The sequence below is a fragment of the Thunnus thynnus genome, chromosome 14 (assembly GCF_963924715.1).
Source record: "Thunnus thynnus chromosome 14, fThuThy2.1, whole genome shotgun sequence".
Classification (NCBI taxonomy): domain Eukaryota; kingdom Metazoa; phylum Chordata; class Actinopteri; order Scombriformes; family Scombridae; genus Thunnus; species Thunnus thynnus.
The window spans coordinates 8,246,776-8,265,642 of NC_089530.1; the positions used below are offsets into that span (position 1 = coordinate 8,246,776).

The window sequence follows — 18,867 nt, forward strand, 5'->3', positions numbered from 1 at the left end:
AATAGCTATTTTCTGTTTATGTGCCCAGTGAGTCTGCATGTGCAATACCAGGGTCCTGGTGCTGGCACAAGTGACTTCAATACAGTCGTTATTATTGTCATCAGTTCCACCAGTGTTTTGGATCATTTGGGTTAAAGGCCCCACTCATCCACAGTATACTCTCACAGGTGTTTTCACTTCTGTCTGATTAGATCTCTCCCCAGAACTGGGTGGGTGTGCACAGATTGTGCTTGATTGATATCTCCCTCACTCTCCTGCTGCACTGTTAAGGTGGGACCTTATATACCTTTATCATTCTTATTGGTATCTTGGGTTTGGTAACCCCACATAACGCACAGCATAGCTATGCCTAATCAAACAGACTAACTAAAAACAGCTGTTTGAGTGTGGAGGGCCCCCTTTCTTGATGATGTGTGTCTTCTTATACTTATTGAGGTAAGACATGGTTATTTTCTCTAGTAATATTGAAAACAATGTAAATATGATGAGGTTTCAGTCCCTATAAACTAGTGGAAGGGTGGACTGAATTTAACAAACTCTGCAAGCAGCATTTAGTTTACCACCTTGAATATTCTCACTTTGCATTATCAAATAGTCATTTTTAAATAAACTCTAACTCTCTGTTGTTCTTAAAGCATCACTTGTTCCTGTGATGTTGTGCTTAGGTTTATTTTTTGAACTTTTTAGGCAAGTGAAAAATAGCACTGGCCACTTTTGATTTATTTGAATTGACAGGAAGAACCCTACTGTTTCTACAGCCAATTCTCAAGTAACAGATGTAGCTTCACACCAGAAAATGAAAAACACATACTACACCAAATGGTTGGTATAATCTAATTTCTATGGCAAACGTAAATGACAACTGACATTCAGCTTTATCATGAAAATTGACCCCTTGGGGGGGGCAAAGTTCACTAATCCAACAGCAAGATTCAAGCAGATAAACAGCGTCAAGCCCTTGCTGCTGTTTTTTTGCCTTCCCATTTTACAGATAACTTAGTTGTGGCGTGCAGGCTTAATGATGTTCACAGGAATATATTTGTAAGTGTTTTCTCACCAGTCCATATGGTGTAGTAGTTGTAGAACTGCACTGTGCTACGTGTCATACTACCATGTCTGATCCTGGTCTGGTCCACCTCAGCTCAGTATAGCTGACTGACTGGCCGGGCCAGGCCACAGCCAGCTGGACTTTGTCTGTATGGACAGAGACTCCAGTGCATCTCTTCCTCATCTCTCTCTCTCTCTCGCTCTGTTATGTCCATCTGCTATGAAGCCCCTCTCACCCTCATCTCCCCCTTTGCCAATATCTATTCCCGTCTCTCCATGTGTATCAATTTTACTTTCACATCCACACTTCCATCCAGCTCCCCATTCCTTCGTCCTACCTCTTTCCTTGAGTACATTCCTCTCCCTCTCCCTTTTTCATCCTACCTTCCCTTTTCTACCTCCCATCTTTTCTCCCCTCTTCCCTTCTACTCTTGATATTCCTTATCCCATCTCTGTCCCTTTCTTTTGCATTCTCATCACTTGTCTTTTGCTTCTGTTATCAGAGGTGATTCACTATTTCCTCATGAGACAGACAGGTGATGGCAGGAAGAGAGAGAGACAAGGAGACCCATAGAGAGAGGTAAAGAGAGAGAGTACAGACAGAGAGGCAGTAAGGGTAGGGTGGTCACTGTCCGAAAAACTCTGCTGAAAATGTGCTGAAGGTAACTACCAGAAGACTGCAATGCAGACATGCCAGAGTCAATAGTGTGTGTGTGTGTGTGTGTGTCTGTGTGTGTGTGTGTGTGTGTGTGTCCAGATTGTTTGCTACACTGGTGCCTAAATCTGATGTCCGGCTGCCGCCATTACAGCTTTTTTCATCCCGTAACACGCCACACTTGTTTTATGGATTATAAATGAACTCATTATCTGTAGCGCTCATTAGCTTCAGGTCCTAATTAGCCAAAATTAATATTGTTTCCTGACAAAGACATTGGCACCAGCAAATTGGCAATTGACCTCCTTGGTCAATCTGGAGAGAGGGACAGAGTGATGGGGGAAGCATAAAAAACAGGGAAGGTGAGTAGGAGAGCTGGGCAATTACAGATGCTCTGCTTGATCAGTTTTGGACTCATTTTTCCATCCCTCTCTCTCGCTCCCTCTTGCACTGTCCTACACAAACTCTCTCCTCCCTCCAAAAAACAGCTCCTTGAGCAGACAAGCTGCACCGGCAAAGAACCATGACAGGTTTGGGTTAGAAATGAGCAGTACAATACACGTAACTAGGTATTATGTATGGTAAGTGTATGAGTGTATGTATGCGTGAAATGCAGGAAACAGTGGAAGATGAACAGTTGAAAAAAAAAACACATCATCTCACACACACAATGGCAGACAGCAGAAATGCCTTGGATTTGTTAGCAACTGGAACTTCTCACCGGAGACAAACTACTGCACAGAAAAACAAATAGGAGAGAAAAGGAGACAAAGAACAAAAATGTGAACTGGGCAGAGAGAGAGAGAGAGAGAGAAAGGCAGATATGACAGACAAGTCTGCCCTATTTCTTTAAAAAATGATCTTTGCTTCTAAAGAGGCCTGTTAAATGTCAAACACCTTCTCTGCTGTGAGATAAGAGAATTCAATTATACAGCACTCTCTCCAGCTCACCATCCCACTAGTGTGCAAAACTGCACACATAAACACATACGAATGCACAAACAACACATACACGCCTTCTCAGACTATAACTGTGCCTACTGTTAACATGCACAGATTTAGAAGACTGACACATACTTACGTATCAAAAGACAGCAAGTGCAAACGCCAAACTGACAACACATGTATCTGCACTGAAAAGGCCACAGTTACATCACCTTGCACTAATGGCGACATACCGAGAGCATAATGAGAGTGTATCCATGGTGAGAGAGAGTAAATAAGTGAGTGGGATCATTCTCAACCAGTGGAGAGGACAAAGAGAAGGAGATACCACTAAACAAAAGCAACCAGATTTGAGCCACAGACTGGTCTATAAATGGGGCGCATAGAGTGCAGGCACCCCACTTGTCAATTAATCCTATCTGGCACCAGCATGCTGGCCTTTATGAGAACAAATGTCAGCTTTCAAGACTAGCACGAGATAACCTTTCTTCATAGAATGCACACCAGCCTCAGACGACCAACGTTGATATTATACTGCAGGTGCCTGATATAAGCTGATCCAGCATGTCATCCGAACAATAATTCAAAGGGTCTGGAAATGATTGGGCTTTGTTGTAACTAAAACATACTAATATTTAGAGAGACCATTCTGTTATTGCCAAAAGTTAGATCTCTGCACTTGTTAATTTAAAGGAAAAGAAGAACATATTCAGCTTGTCTTGTGTGTCTTGTTTTGTACAAATTAGTAAATGGGTCGCATGTGAAGCGGCTGGCAACAAGGTTGTGCAGAATATGGTGATTAAAGTGCTCTAAACACAGATTCATTCTCTCAGCAGGAAATCATTTTCCAAGTATTATTCATGATATTATGCACACTCCAGTAAGAGATTTTTTAGCTTTGAAATCATCTCTAATTAGACCTGTTACCCTCTCATTTTCAAAGACCATTAGGAGTTTTTCATAATATTTCATTTTCCCTTCATTTTTGATAACTTCTTACATTTTCTCTGTGATTGGAAAAATAAGTAACAAGTAATAAATAAATAAACTCTTTGAAGAATTGAGACCTGTGTAACAATCAAAAAGCAACAATAAATTTGCACTTGAGTCATGACGCTAAATGGAGTTATTATAATTGAGGTTCAGAAACAAGAGCACAACAGCACACCCAATTCAATCACCTGTGTCTACCTATTTGGGCGTACTTAACCCCTTTCTCTCTTGTTTGTCTCAGTCCTCACCTTCGTTTGGTTCGTTCTCAGAAACACCACTATCTAGTTGCAATAGTTTTTTCTCGCTTACCTTAACCACGGACAACGAAGTGGTCCTCAACAGTTCAGACAGTGACCTGTTTGACAATCAATCCATTGTGGCCTCCTGATCCCTGCAGCCAGCCACTCAGCCATCCCGCCTGTGCTCCATGATCCATGTTCTTCCGCAAAGTACTGTCCATAACTCTTGATTCAGCAGTACCAACGAGATACCTTCTTCACCACCGCATCATTCACATGGAGGCCGTTATCATCATTGCTCCTTGGAGAAAAGATACTCCTTCAGACGCTGCAGCCGGGATCCAGACGCTCCACATGCATACTACGCAGACTACACCTTTGTATCGACTTTCAAAAAGTATCTCAGCAAGCTGTTTTGATGCTTCGCTTCACCACGCCAAAAATCACTTGACCCCCCCAAACGAGGCCTCGTTATGCCACATTCGTACTCGCTGTACTTCTCAATCTGCCACGATACCTAAAAACAGAGATATAAATTCTGTTTCAAAGTGATCTGATTTATTAATATATAATTTATACTTAAAACTTAATTCAGCCATGCAAGTGTAATACCTATAGCTGCCCAGCAGATGTTGCCATTTTGACTGTATCAAATGCTTCGAAACAGTGAACCATTTTCAATGCAATTGCTTTATATCGATTCATACAGTTCATACCATCAGCAAGCCACTCCATTTCCTACTGGCATGTCTCCGTTCCTATCCTTCCCCGACAACCCACTGCACCTTCCTTCCCTACAGCACCTCCTGCTGCCTGGCCTCTGGCTCTCACCATCATTAACCCTATCAGTGGCATTTCATCCTTAGCTTCTTCCATTCCCTCCGCTCATCCCATTTCGGCTACATGATCCTCTCCTGCTCCACCTTCCCTCAGACAAATTGTTTCAGGTACTTTCATCGACCTCGCTCAGTCACCCGCTCGCAACATCATTGGTCCCAGAGAGCTCCCAATCCCCCAGGGTGCAGCCCAACTCAGGCACCCTTCATCTTCATGTTCCAGAGAACTCACACAAGTTGAATTTGATTTCTCCTTTCTCTGTACCATGGTGTCATATAATAATAATAATGATAGTAATAATAATGATGCATTTCATTTGTACTGCACTTTTCATTCGCAGTGAACCCCAAAGTGCTACAGCGTTAAAAACATACATCACACAACATAGAGAAAATAACAAGAGTTAAGATGAAAAAGTCTTCCGGATAGAAGTGTTTCTAAGCCTAACTTTATCCTCAGTCTTCCCTGACCGCAGGACAGAACTTGACAACTGCTTGTCCATCATCATGGATTTAGCCTTGTGGTTTGGTGGCTCCGGTTTTTACACCTACCATGTTATTCTCTGCTTCCATCTGTTCAATCAGGTCACCTATCGGGACACATTCAAGTCAGAGCTCTACTGCCGTGTATTCGCAGACTGCTCTACTCTGGCTTGACTGCGTGTGTTACTGTACTCCAGCCATACTCACCTCATCCATATTTTCACGGTTTTCCCCTGCCACACACCTGCCTCCCATCACTCCCAACCCATCCACTGCTCCAACAGCCAACATTCTGCCGTTTACTTACAGCCTGGTTCCCCAGGGCGTTGACAGAAGGGGTAGACCTGTCCCCTACAAGGCCAGCAGAATGGCTTGCAATAACTTCAATTATTTAAGTCGCAATGTTTTGAGCTGCCTCTTCCTTGAGACCTGTTCCTCCTGCAGTAGTGCCTATGTCAGGTTCAGTTGCCCTAACAAGCCCACCAAGCACAGCTTATGATGTTGCTGTATCCCAAAGCACCAATTACAATAAGCACCCTCAAATTAGCTCCCAAGAACCATCCAGACCACCAGATCATCCATTTTCTTGTACATGGTTATCCCACAGTTTCCACCCAGTCCTCACACTTGACCCCTTCCCCCTTTTTCTCCCTTCCCTCGACCCCCATTCATCCTACAACTCAACCCTGCTTTATCCCTCTGTACCAGACCCTCATCCAGCCCTTCATGAATCTACCAGCTTTCGACCTACCCCCTCGTCCTTGGAAGCTCCCAAGTGTGTTGGTCTCAGGCAAACAAGACAAGTCTTAAAAGCAATTAGGTCACTTAATAAACAAGCCCCAAAAGTTCTGGACAAGGAATCACAACAGTATCATCATTGTGATGTTCTTGTTAAATATAAAATGTTAAGCTTTGACAACTCGATTCTGTATTCAGATGTCTATTTAGTGCATAAGATATACCATAATGCTGCTCCTCCACCATTGAAGAGCTTTGCTCAGCTCCACTCTGAGCAAATGAGAAGAGCTTCAAGGTCTGCTTCAAGGGGAGAATGTAGTGTCCTCTGCCTTTGCATAATCTGCTTTTTCTTTTAAAGCAATTAATAAAATTGATTTTAAGTAACCAGTCTTGTCAGCATTAATATAACATTTTGATAACCTGTTTTTATAACTTTTGATATTTGTATTCTGCTTTTTATTTATTCCTATGAAGTGTGTGTGTGTGTGTGTGTGTGTGTGTGTGTGTGTGTGTGTGTGTGTGTGTGTGTGTGTGCATATGCCTGTGTGATTGTCAATAGGTTGTTGGTCCATTTGTAGTGGAGATGATGGTTTTGCTCTGTGTTTTATTGTTTCTGTTCACCTGCCCAGGGACTACAGATGGAAATTAGCTAGTAGCTAAATCTGGTACAAAGCATCTTTTCATCATCTCTTTGTTTGAGATTAATGTATTTTGTACATGGTCTCTGATATAAATACATTTACTACACTAAACTAAACTAAATAAATAAATAAATAATAAAATGACTAAATCGCTTTCCATGACAACTACATCACCCAGTCTCAAGACATCCAGCCACCACCTTCATCTGAACCCTCAGCTTCTCCACCTGGTTACCGCATCACAAGAAGCCATCATAAGAAGTCTTGCTCCAAAAACCCTCATCATACTACACAGGGTGGGGCAGCATTAAGCTTTTCGTACCTCACATGGCCAACCATTTACTTCCATAGACATCATATCGTTAACCGGCTCTATCACTTACACTTACACATTCAGATCTCAAAATGAGAACATCCTCCAATCAGATGTACATCAACAGGATTAACTTCTTTATCAAACTGCTTTCCAGAACTCCAGCCCCTTCCATTTCTCACCCCCATGCCAATATGCTGATCAAAGGCCTATGAAAAGCAGAACCTTGACTCACACCAAAACGCTTACCCCTGCCAGCAGATCTCCTCATCCATTGCATCCAAACCCTTCGCATAGGATACCTATCCCCTTTCATCGACCCATCCCTTGAATAAATGTCTCTCCTAGCGTTCTTTGGTTTTTGCAATGCTCAGAGTTCATTCATACACTACCAACTATGACCTGTCACAGCACACAAACCTCTTGGATATTTCCATCCACTCTAAAGACACCCTCATATTTAATCTCACACAAAGCAAGACTGACCAGCATGGCCTCTCTCACCCTGTATGTCTCTTCCACCTAAATTCATATCTGAATCCTTTCGAACCCATCCAAAGCGTTCAGAAAGGAATCTGAGACCACACCATCAAATTCTTGGCCATCTCAAGCTCACCACAGCTACATCCACAGTCACCCCAACGGCATCCGAAAAGCTTGTTCTAACCTTGTCATTTGAAGCTAACCTTGGGAGATGATGAAGCAAAAGCTCATCAAGATGTGCCCCCACCCTGAGTCTCGCTCCGTGGGTTCCTCGATGTTCCTCGATGTTCCAGATGCATCATGACCCCCATTCATCCTCTCACACTCGACCCCCTTCATTCCTCTTCAGGACCCTCAATCATCCCACCATACATGACCCTCATCCAACCACCAAACCAAATAAACTATTTCTGGTATACTGTACACATGGTGAGGTCTTGTTAGTGAACTGCTGCATGCATGTACATCTTCAAAAGGGCACAGAGAAACAGAAAAAAACAATAGATACAGTCACACAAACACACATGCAAGCAGCATACACAAACACACACACACACACACACACATATGCATTCCCCCTCCTCACTCCTACAGCTTCCCTGCAATGGAGCAAAGAGAGGTGGTCGCTGATGTGAAACATCAATTTCCAGGTTAGCTGCTCTGCGTGGCTCAGGCAGGTATCAGCTGTGACCCACCTGGGCCAGATAAGCAGCTGCAAGAAGCTGATCTGCCACCCAGCAATGCACCTCTCAGTACTGGAGAATGGAGTAACACTCGCACATATAAACACACGCACATAAGTAAACAAATAGTAAAACCTGAGACAATGAAATAAATGTAAGAAAAATGGGGAAAAAATGGCAACATAAGAAACATTGTATTACATTTCTAGTAAATAAATGTTGTGGTGTTTGAAAATCACTAATTTTTTCAAATGAGAAAAAAATGCATCGTGCATAAATGCAGAGATACACACTGAATAAACACTTCTCAGGCAGAAGGTTCACCTTCTTTATACTTTGATCATTTGAATTGCTGGGATTGCTGGGATTAAACTGGGTTTAAACCTGAGGCGTTTCAGATAGGAGTCCAATACACAAATACACACAATACACACAACCGAGTAAATACACTTAAACATGTAAACAAACTGAATTCTGTGATGATGCTGATAATTTGGAATGATGAAAAGAAAGAAAAACAGGATGAGAAATATCACCATTAAAGTATATTGTGCTGTTTTCTTTGATGATTCCAAATGTTAGATCTCTCCTGCTCCTTCTCTCTCACACATACACGCACACACAAACTTCGAACCAGATCACTTACAGTTAAGTGTCTTGCCTATGCTGGACATCACATCCAGATACAGACACATTTAATATGAGCCATGAATATAAGTTTCATCCTGAGCCTTAAAGATGTGCGTGTGTATCAGTGTGTGAGAGCCCAACCCCGGTTGGTCAGGTAATCTAACCACTGCCACCATCACTGTGATGCCTGTCAGCTCAGTGCTGGGCGCCTTGGCAGCACTGCTCAACCTGGTGTCGCAACACATTCCCACAGACAATTTCAATTAACTTTTACAACCCAGAGAAATATCACACACATAGCCCCCAGCTATTCAACACACTTTCCCCATCTTTTTCTCTGTCTCTGTGCATTCTCACACTCTGTCTGGTCATAACAGAAAAACTTGAATAGAATAGGCCAAACCACAGAAGAAGTATGTCTTTTCCAAGGAGAGGGAGAGAGAGATCGCTACAGTGTGAAGTGTCTGAGATAGCTTCTCTGAGGAAATACTAAACGAGCCTTACATAAGATGTTTGACTGTGCAGGTGAAACAGAACACCAGGCTGAGCAGAGATATATCACCACTTCGAGGCACTGTTTTAAAGGTGGACCAGCTGTACAATGACTATGAGCACCTAAAATATGACTACTATTAACAGTGAACTGACTGTGACAGCCAGTTGCATGTGCAGAGGGAGGAGAAGGCCTAGATATGCCTTGCCTTTTTTTTGTTTTACCTGTAATTCACACCAGAAGTGACACATTAGAGGCACATAAGCACTTAAGTGTCATAAGTGTCCATTTCTACAACCCATGCCAAACCAGATCTTTGTTACAGCCATCACCTTTCAGCTGTTGAAGGGCTGAAAGGACAGAAATTGGCCAAACTGTCTTCAATAGGTTAACTATGAGAAACACCAAAACAATTCACCTGTTCAAACATAAAAACAGTTTTCAAGCATAGAGCATAAAAAACGATGGGGGTCACATATTGACATATGACTCTCACATGTCTCTTAAAGTTTGAGTGGATTAAAAAGTAAAGAATCTAATCACCCCTGATTGTGTTACCTTCTCTGGGTTTACTGTAGCTTAGGTGAGTCAGGATTTAGCTGATAATTTCTGATTTGGACACTTGTTTTATCTTTCCTAAATCAAGCAAACTACAGAAATCTGAAACTGGGATAAATCAAATACAAATCAAGTTGTTAAAATGTCAATTATGTCAATTTCTTGATAGAAGTTGAGTGACCTGACTTGTTCTGCCTATTTTGTCTAGAAAATTCTTGAAACTTGTGAAGCAGCATTGTAAATATGGAAAACGGTCTTACACACTGCCAGAATTGTATATAATTTAAGAATGGATATGGAGCAAAATTAATTGTTAAAATAAATTTTCTGCAGTGCAGACAGAAAAGTGAGAGTGAAAGAAAACAAGATCAGGAAAAAGTGATGAAATTAAAATTAGTTAAGGTATGTGCGGGAAGCTTAGCATTTAGCAGTTTTTGCATGGTCCATAATAACACTAACACATCACGTGCTGGGAAAGTGCAGACAATATAGCGCAGCACACTGTCATGATGGATGGTGTGTTTGCAGACACCACTGAACCATGGACCCCATTATTTCCTGGGGGAGGAAAGGGGGGAGCAAGGCACCACGGGGGAAAGATAAGGGATGATTGACTAAACCAAAACAGAGGTCCCTCATGGATGGCAGTCTGCTGGCATTATTGGGAAGCCATTGTGAGAGTCAATGCAACAGCTCAATGACAGCAGAGAGCTCTCACAGGTAGTAAGAAGATCAAGTGCATCCCCTTTTTAAAGTGAGGTAGGCATGGACTGTTCAAATGGAGAGAAAAACTACCAGTCATTAAGAATATCTCCCGGACATGTTGGGACTCATCTCCTGCTGAGATCAGGTGGTTCAAACCTTAACAGGGAGGAATACTTCACTTCTGCAGCTGGTAGATAGGACTTATAAAACTAAGACACACACACACACACACATAGAGACATAGTCACTCTCATGAACACAGCGCATCCGCCAACTCAAACTCACAAACAGTGACAGATATAACGGTGGTTGCCAGAGATGCAGAGAGGACACACACATCGCATTCCAATTTGGCTAAATGAGGGCTGAAAGTGGGAGCATAAACAGACTTCTGCGCTGCCCCCCCTCACAGTCAGCGAGTAAAAATATCTAGAGCACGTATCCTGCAAGTAGAGACAGCCTTGGATACCAGCCAAAATCCCAGAAACACTGAATCCACTTACAGAAGAACTGCCCCCTTCTTTTTCGCCTGACAATACCCTGATTACCCTTTCATTTTATCACTGCTCATCTTTCTTTATTGCTCATTTTATGCTTCTGTTTCTGGTCTAGATCAGTGGTTCTCAAAGTGGGGTCCGGGAACCCCCAGGGGTCCTTGAGGTGGTTCCAGGGGGTCCCTAGCAAAAAAGGGGAATGATTTATTTTCACTGTAATTCCATCCATAAGTGACATATGACTATTTTGGTCATGGGTTTCATACATTTTCTGTAATAAAACATCTAAAAGCAAAAATCTTATCAGATGGGGGACCCTGGGACAAAATCTTATCAAATGGGGGTCCATGGTCTAATTTGTGTCAGTTTAGGGGTCCTTCATGTGAAAAACATTGAGAGCAACTGCTCTAGATTATTAGGTCTGTGGAACCAAAGGACTGGGAAAATATACTTGGATGTCTTCTGCCTTCTGCAAAACAATCTGACTGTGAAGCAATTTTAGATGTTGTAAATGTCAAAAAAGAAAATAAGAGCTCACACTGATGCAGAATGTTTTAAACTATGTTTCCTGATGAAATAAAACATTAAAACATAATACAATATTTAGAGCAAGAATAGAGACATTTCAACTTCAAGGCCCCTTGAAGCTGAATAGATTTGACAATGCCTGACAAGGATCTCTGGTAGATCGAAACGTTGCTCAATTAAAATTGCTGAGTACTTCTAGTACAGTGTGCGGATCTTTTTTCTGATTTTTTCCCCTTGAAGCTGAATCCTTAAATGTTTATGGTCGTAGCAATTTTCCTACTCCCCTCAATGTTTTCTGTTTGCTTTTCTTACATTTACATGTGAAAGAATGGATGGATAAAGACCCTTAATTGCATTTTTGATTTAGTTTTTGGTTGACAAACCAATATTGAGCATAAGTCACAACCTTGAAGTTTTCTCTTAATGCAAATTAACTTGTTTACGGAATTCTCTCCAATAAAGTGGCATGATCCCTCTGGCAGCCCAGATACTAATCCAGTCTGTTGGTCACTGAGCAGCGCCACTGGGGCAGTTCAAAGGTGAGTGCCCAGCATCTGCCGCCTACCTGGTGGCAAGCATTGGGATGGATTCTTAGTCTGAGCCCAGTGATAATGGTTTTCAAATCTAGATACACATTTACTTAACAAATCTAATCTTAGTACACATTTGCTTATGCAATATTTTCAATATTACAGTTTGTTTTTGAAAATGGTGCAATGGGGCAAAATGTTTTGATGTTAGTTGAGGGCTCACTGATATAGCAGACCAGACCCAAAGCATGCCCATGTCTGAGTCTCCACCACAGTCCTGTGGAAATCAGCTATTCAGTCAGTGATTTACACAGAGAGAGGCAGCCAGGTAAAGAGGCCTTTCTCTCCAACCAGGTAATGGTCTGGGCAATCATTTGATCAGGGGCAGAAAAAAACAGATCTGAGCCCTCTTATCTCCAGCCAAGTGTCACCAACGGGAAGTCAAATATGGATTTCCCAACACTAAACACAAAAACCACTTGAGCAGGAAAAAACCCTAAGCATCAAAGCAGCATCCACTTATTCCTGTAATCTTTAACATTACATACTGTATAAAAGCAGTAATGCCTCATTCCAAGGTGTTTTTCACTGGTGAAAAACACTGTATGTTCCCTCAAAATCTTGAAATACCTGAAACTAGAGAACAAAAGCAACCCTTAACGTAAAGAACAAAGGGTTAAAAAGCAACAGGACTGTGAATTTCGAATTTTCGAAACAAACAATAAAAAATAGCAATAGCAACACTAAAGCAAAACTTTGTACTTTATCCACAAGGCAGTCACATTTTTGCTGTTGAAGGGTCAATTAAGAATTTGTTCATTAGTATCATAACAAACATAAGTTTTTCCATCAGAGAATTGATAGATGAAGGCTTCTCTATCAGGAAGCATAGGTCCAATACCAGGATCTCCCAGTGGTAATCCAGCACAGGTGTGCAGAGTATGCCGATATAAGGGTGAAGCTCTGCAGAGCTGGTCTCCTCTATGGTCTTCTCTATCCCACGAGGCTCACTGTCACTTTATGTGCTGTCTCTATGTCTCTACTTTAACATCCATCTCTATGTAATTGTCAACGGACTGTTCTTGCTGACACAGTCTGCTCACGTCCTGCATTGACATTCTCAGTCACCTGAGGAAGAGTTGCTCTTTTGTTTTTCCTTACAAATCGCACTAATGCACAAGCATCACGGTCATCAAATGTGCGTTGTCAACCACAATTTCCAACCCTATTTATTGATGTCTTTGCCATTGATCTAAATGCAGATGTCACTTAAGTCACTGTTCCTATTCAAACACTAGCCAGCTGAGCAGTCTTTGTGAATGAAGCTCCTGCCATCTGAGTCCCAACTATGATCCTTTTTTCAAAGTCACTTAGATCTTTTCCTCTTGCCATCTTGATACAAATTCAGAATCAACTGGGCCTGCTCAGCATGTTTATACATGCCACAGAACATGACTGGATGTTAATTGCTAAATTGTACCATGCAGTGCACCTGTGTGGAAGCATCTGCATTCATTATGTTTCTCCACTCATTTATTCAGGTTTTTCCTTTAATTTGTCGCCCATCTGTATATGCTCCTAATTATGGGCAAGCAGCATTCTTGAGATTATTATTCAAAATTATGTGAGTCAGAATGTAAGTTTAATTTAAAGGAAGCCAATGAATTTTTCCAATACTTTGTCTTTGCCTGAGTTGAAGAACACTGATAAGGAATATTTCTGAAAGGGCGTCTTTGAGACAGAGATTAAGTCTGCAATTAAAGCGCTCACTGCTGGTAAAGCACCAGGGGAGGATGGTTTTACTATTGAATTCTGTAAATGTTTCCAGGACACACTGTCTCCCTTTCTAAATCTATTGTATAATGATATTATTGCTAATCAATCAACGCCCAGCAACATGCGCCCAGCTGTGATTTCTGTGTCACCAAAACCAGGTAAAGACCACTTAAAGATGAATAACTTCTGTCCTCTCAGTTTGCTGAATAATGATTACAAGGCATTTGCAAAGATGCTTACAATGCACCTTGAAAAAGTGGTTCCTTCATTAATTCAAATAGATCAAGTGGGTTTCATTGCTGGCCATCTTGCCTCCAATCACAAGAGGAGACTTTTTCATGTCTACATTGGATTAAGGCACTTTATCATGAACCAATTGCATGTGTCAAAATCAATGGTATGATATTAACCCCCTTTCAGCTTTTCTGGTCTACCAGGCATGGTTGTCCAGCTCCCTCAGTTATTTTCACACTAGCACTTGAACCAATCTAAACATAACTGGTACCAGCCTTTTTGGGTATGATTTTAAAACTATGCTATGCTATGACAACAATTTTTAACATTATCCCAGCCAGGCGACTCAGTCCCACACTTTTTGAAGCTCACTGATGATTTCAGCCAGTACTCTGGTTACAAGGTTAACTGGTGTGAGAGTGAGGCCATTCGCTGAACCATCTTACATCCCCAGCAGATTTAGCTTCTACTCTCATTGTATGGAAGACACAGGGGATGAAATATCTTGGTATCATAATTAGATCTCCGGTTGAAACGATCTATGAGTTGAATGGACCTAAGCTTTTGAGAACTAAAAAGCAAGATCTTAAGAGATGGACGACAATGCCTTTATCATTGCAGAGGAGAGCAGAAGTAATTAAAACGAACATACTCCCGAGATTATCTTTCCTCATCTCTGCAATTCCTCTCAAGTTTCCACAGCAGTGGTTTAAGGAAATAAATAAATAATTTATTATGATTTTGTGGAAAGATAGAAAACCTAAAATAAGTCTGAAAAAAACTTACCATCTCTAGGAACATGGGTGGCTTAGGTATACCTGATGTTTATTCATATTATCTATCTTATAGTGGCAGATATGAACTATCATGGGCATACACAAGAAACATGTTGAAGAAAGTAGTTAGAGGTGGTTAGAACAAAAAATCTTAACTGAAAGTAATAAGTATATGTCTCTAGCATCCTTCTGGTATTACCCAAAATTTTATAAAATATTGATAATCCCTTGATCCTCCATTCATGTGAGGTAGCTACAGAACTTCACAGACATCTTAGTATTTCTGGCCTATCCCTGCCCTCATGTCCAATTTGGATGAACCCCTTATTGACTGCTGGAGAGAAACCTATTGTCAAAAACATATGGCAGCAAAATAATATTATTACACTGAGCCAATTGATAGCTGATGGAAATACTGTTGATTTCAATGAACTGAAAAGGCAACACAAATTAAACAACTCCAATTTTTTTTTCAGTATATACAGCTTAAAATCATATTAAAAAATGGTAAAGAAATAGTTATTAAAATGTATAAATTATTATTCCACATCACTTATAACTGTTGTACAGCCATTAAGTCACAGTGAGAGAAAGATCCAGAAGTATCGCTTACCAAAGATCAATGGAAAAAGATTTCGCAACATTCAAATTAGGCTACTTATCATATTGTGTGAGGTACCAAAGTTATCCTGTTAAAATTTAGTTTAGGTAATATATAACTCCACAAAGATTAAAGAAAATGCTTTAAAAATTGAAATGTTTTGGATTTATGTTGGCATGGCTGTGGTGGGACAAGTACACTAATGCATCGATTGTGGCACTGAACATCAGTAAAAAGATTTGGGGTTGATGTTATAAATTTCTTAAATTCTATTTTACATGTAAATATTCCTATATGCCACACAGTGTGTTTACTGGGCTGGCCCTTTTTTTGTTTTGTTTTTCTTGGTCTTGTTTTGTCATGTGTGTGTGGTTGTGTATTTGTAAATGTATGTATATTAAATACATATGTATAATTTAAAAAAAGGAAGCATTGGTCCAATCAAAATAAAGCAGTATTCAAATCAGAACACCATCTACAATAGCTAGCAATAGTTATGATACTGCTTTGTTTATCAGTGCAGGAAAACTAACATAGCCAATACTGAATTAGAAAGCTGAGGAAAAGACAGAGAGACAGTGTCCGTAGGAGAGTGTTGACAAGCCGTAGTTAATGTAGAACGCGCTAGGCAGTTGACAGCCGGGAATTGGCTGGGGAGAGAGTACACAGACATTATCAACACGTTTAGGGGAAGGCTTTAATAAGTCGTTCCTTGGGGCTACTTCCTGCTCCTTAATTATTATTGAATTAGGAATGCCACAGAGCTAATTAAAAGTGCAAGGTATTTACCGTGGCAATAGAAGAATGTGAGGGAGCAGAGGAGATTGAGTGAAAAAGAACAAGAGAGTGAAAAAGTTAGAGGGGTTTGAGTGAGAAAGAGAAAAAGGAGAGTGCATAAGAAATGCTAAGGTACTACAACTTTGATGCACAGAACTAAAGTGTAGTATAACTAAACTAAACTGTGTGGTTGGCTATTGAGCCCATCTTTAGAGCCACATTACCCTGCTGGCTTTAAAAGAGAAGAAAGATATAAAAAAAATAATATTTAAGAAAAAGGTCTATTTGTGCTCAAATAAGAGCCAGTATTCTGCCTCTATTCTTTAGAAACCCAATTTGTCCAGTGTGTTATCTTTTGTTTAATGATATAGGGACAAGTGAGTAGATTGTCTTACAATGACTTAAATGGTTATTTGAAAAAGAGACCTTTGATTCACTTTATTCATTTATATACTGAATATTGTCAAAAGCTTCTCTCCTGTTCTATTGTCAACTTCTTACTTCCTCAGTAAAAAGAAATGAATTTGAATGTATAAATGAACACATGTTTTAATAGCCTTAGCCTAAACCAAACTTAAATCTAATCAGACAGCGAAGCCTTATGCTCAATTGGCATAAACTACAAGACATGCACAAACCATCCCAGCAGAGTGTGGAAGTTTCTTATTTTGTACAAATGTTGTGTTCTTTCCACAAGTTAATTACTCAGTAGAGAGCTTAATCTGCAGAATCAGGGTAAAGTGGATTAGGAGATGAGAGCATTTAATCAAAGTGTTCTCTCAGTCTAATTACACATCCCATTTCCTGACACAACACACACTGTTATCTGCCACTGCATTTAAACATCAGCCTCTCTGTTTAGCTGCCCCCCCTAAGAGTGAATGATTCCTCTGCCTGGATGTGACAAAAATGCATGAAACACAAACATATGTATTTATTGTATACTCACAACAAACAGACTAACATTACATACATACACATATAATACACACAGACATGCAGAAAATAAATATGAATAGATTAAGAATTTTGTTTCAACACCATATAGGGAGTTATTTTTGTGAATATACAACAAAATCATCTGAGGCATCATTGAATCATTGTAAGCAGCGTACAGCAGACCACTAAAGCAGCCTGATCACGCATCACAGGCACCATTTATTCCAATGGGGATTATAGTTTCCTCTTGGGTTCAGTCTCACCCATGTATATATATGTGTTGTCCCACCGCTGTCGAGGGCAGTTGGGGGTTATGGTATGAACACCAGATATGGTCGAGTCCAATTCCTCCTGGATCTATTATTCTCCCTCTTATTTATTTGTTGTCATTTTTGTTGGTTGCGGTGATTGACAGGGCAATTTGGAGATGTCTGGCTTTTCATCATTTCTGAGGGTGTCAGTGGCTTGGAATTAAAATCCTTTATATTGGATTGATTTTCTAGAAGTTTGTTTTTTTTTTATCACATGACCTTTACACTCTGCCAGTCTGTCAACACTCCGTGTCTGAGTCATGGAGTGTTCGCTTATCCATACCATCCTCAGAGTTGCTGTATGTGAGTTACATGTCACAGGCATAGACAACCTATAATTTTTTCTTCTTTGACATTTTTTCTCAGGGTCATGAAGGTTCAAAATATACCAGCCATGTCTCCATTCTCATCACCATCCCAGTCACCATCGCCTTCCGCATCATCTCCATCATCGTCATCTTAATAGCATGTTTTGTACTGTATCCAGGAAAGGTGACAGTTACCTGCTGACAGTACATCATCATCATCATGACCCCAAACACTATTGCTTTCATAGTTGTCTAGTTTGGCATCTTTGTCCAACAGAACTAAGTAGTCTCTGGCAGAGGTCCATCTCTTCATTAAGTCCGCTGGTGTACCAGTGAAGGGCATGGATGTGTTGGTGGGTGGCGTTGCTAATTTCCCTAACCACTCTGTCCAGGTTGCCCTCTGGCCATGAATCACTGTGTCCTCTCCTTGGGCAGCTGGGCTTTGGTCCAGCAATGCCTTCCAGTGGTCCAAAGAGCTGTCAGTCATGTCCCTGGCCCGGCTTGTAATGGCTTCTTCAGTGGTGTGATTATGAGGGCGGGCTGAGTGATCTGACAGTGACAATTTGTCAAGATTATTGTTTATTAGCTCAGCAGATGTCCTCATCCAGGAGGCCCTCCAGCACACACACACAAACACACAAGCACTCACAAACATACAAGCAACTGAGTAAAATGTTTGTGTGTTATGTGTGTAGAGGATGTGACATGGTAAAGAATAGTATAAGATCCTTTTCACCCCAAACGTCCACGTTTCCTCACACACAAACTCGAGATTACTTATCATCCAGCACACTGGTTTAATAGAATAGGCTTGCAGCGATTTCAATGCTGACATCGCTCTTACTCTTGATTTGAATAAAGGGCAGATTAAAAATACATATTTTTTCATCTCAAGGTTCAGAGACTGCGTAAAGAATAAAGAATTGTTAAATTAGGCTTTCAGGGCACAATAGAGGCGGTTTAATCATATTCAATACTTCATTATGCCATTACTTTACCACAAATTTGATGAACATAAATGAGCACCTGTCTGACTCACTGGAAGCCAAACGGCATGACTTGTGCATAGTGATCAGGTTTCCACAGCCACCCTGATTGGTGGCATTCAGTTACGATGGAGGTTGTCTGACCAAGTCTTGGTGTTGATGTAT

At 40.8% G+C, this 18,867-nt stretch overlaps 1 protein-coding gene across 6 annotated transcripts in view; it reads right to left on the minus strand.

Moving 5' to 3' along the window:
- The window catches only part of cdh23 (cadherin-related 23), a 186,198-nt gene that overhangs the window by 136,495 nt on the left and 30,836 nt on the right, over nucleotides 1–18,867 (minus strand). The window lies entirely within an intron of this gene.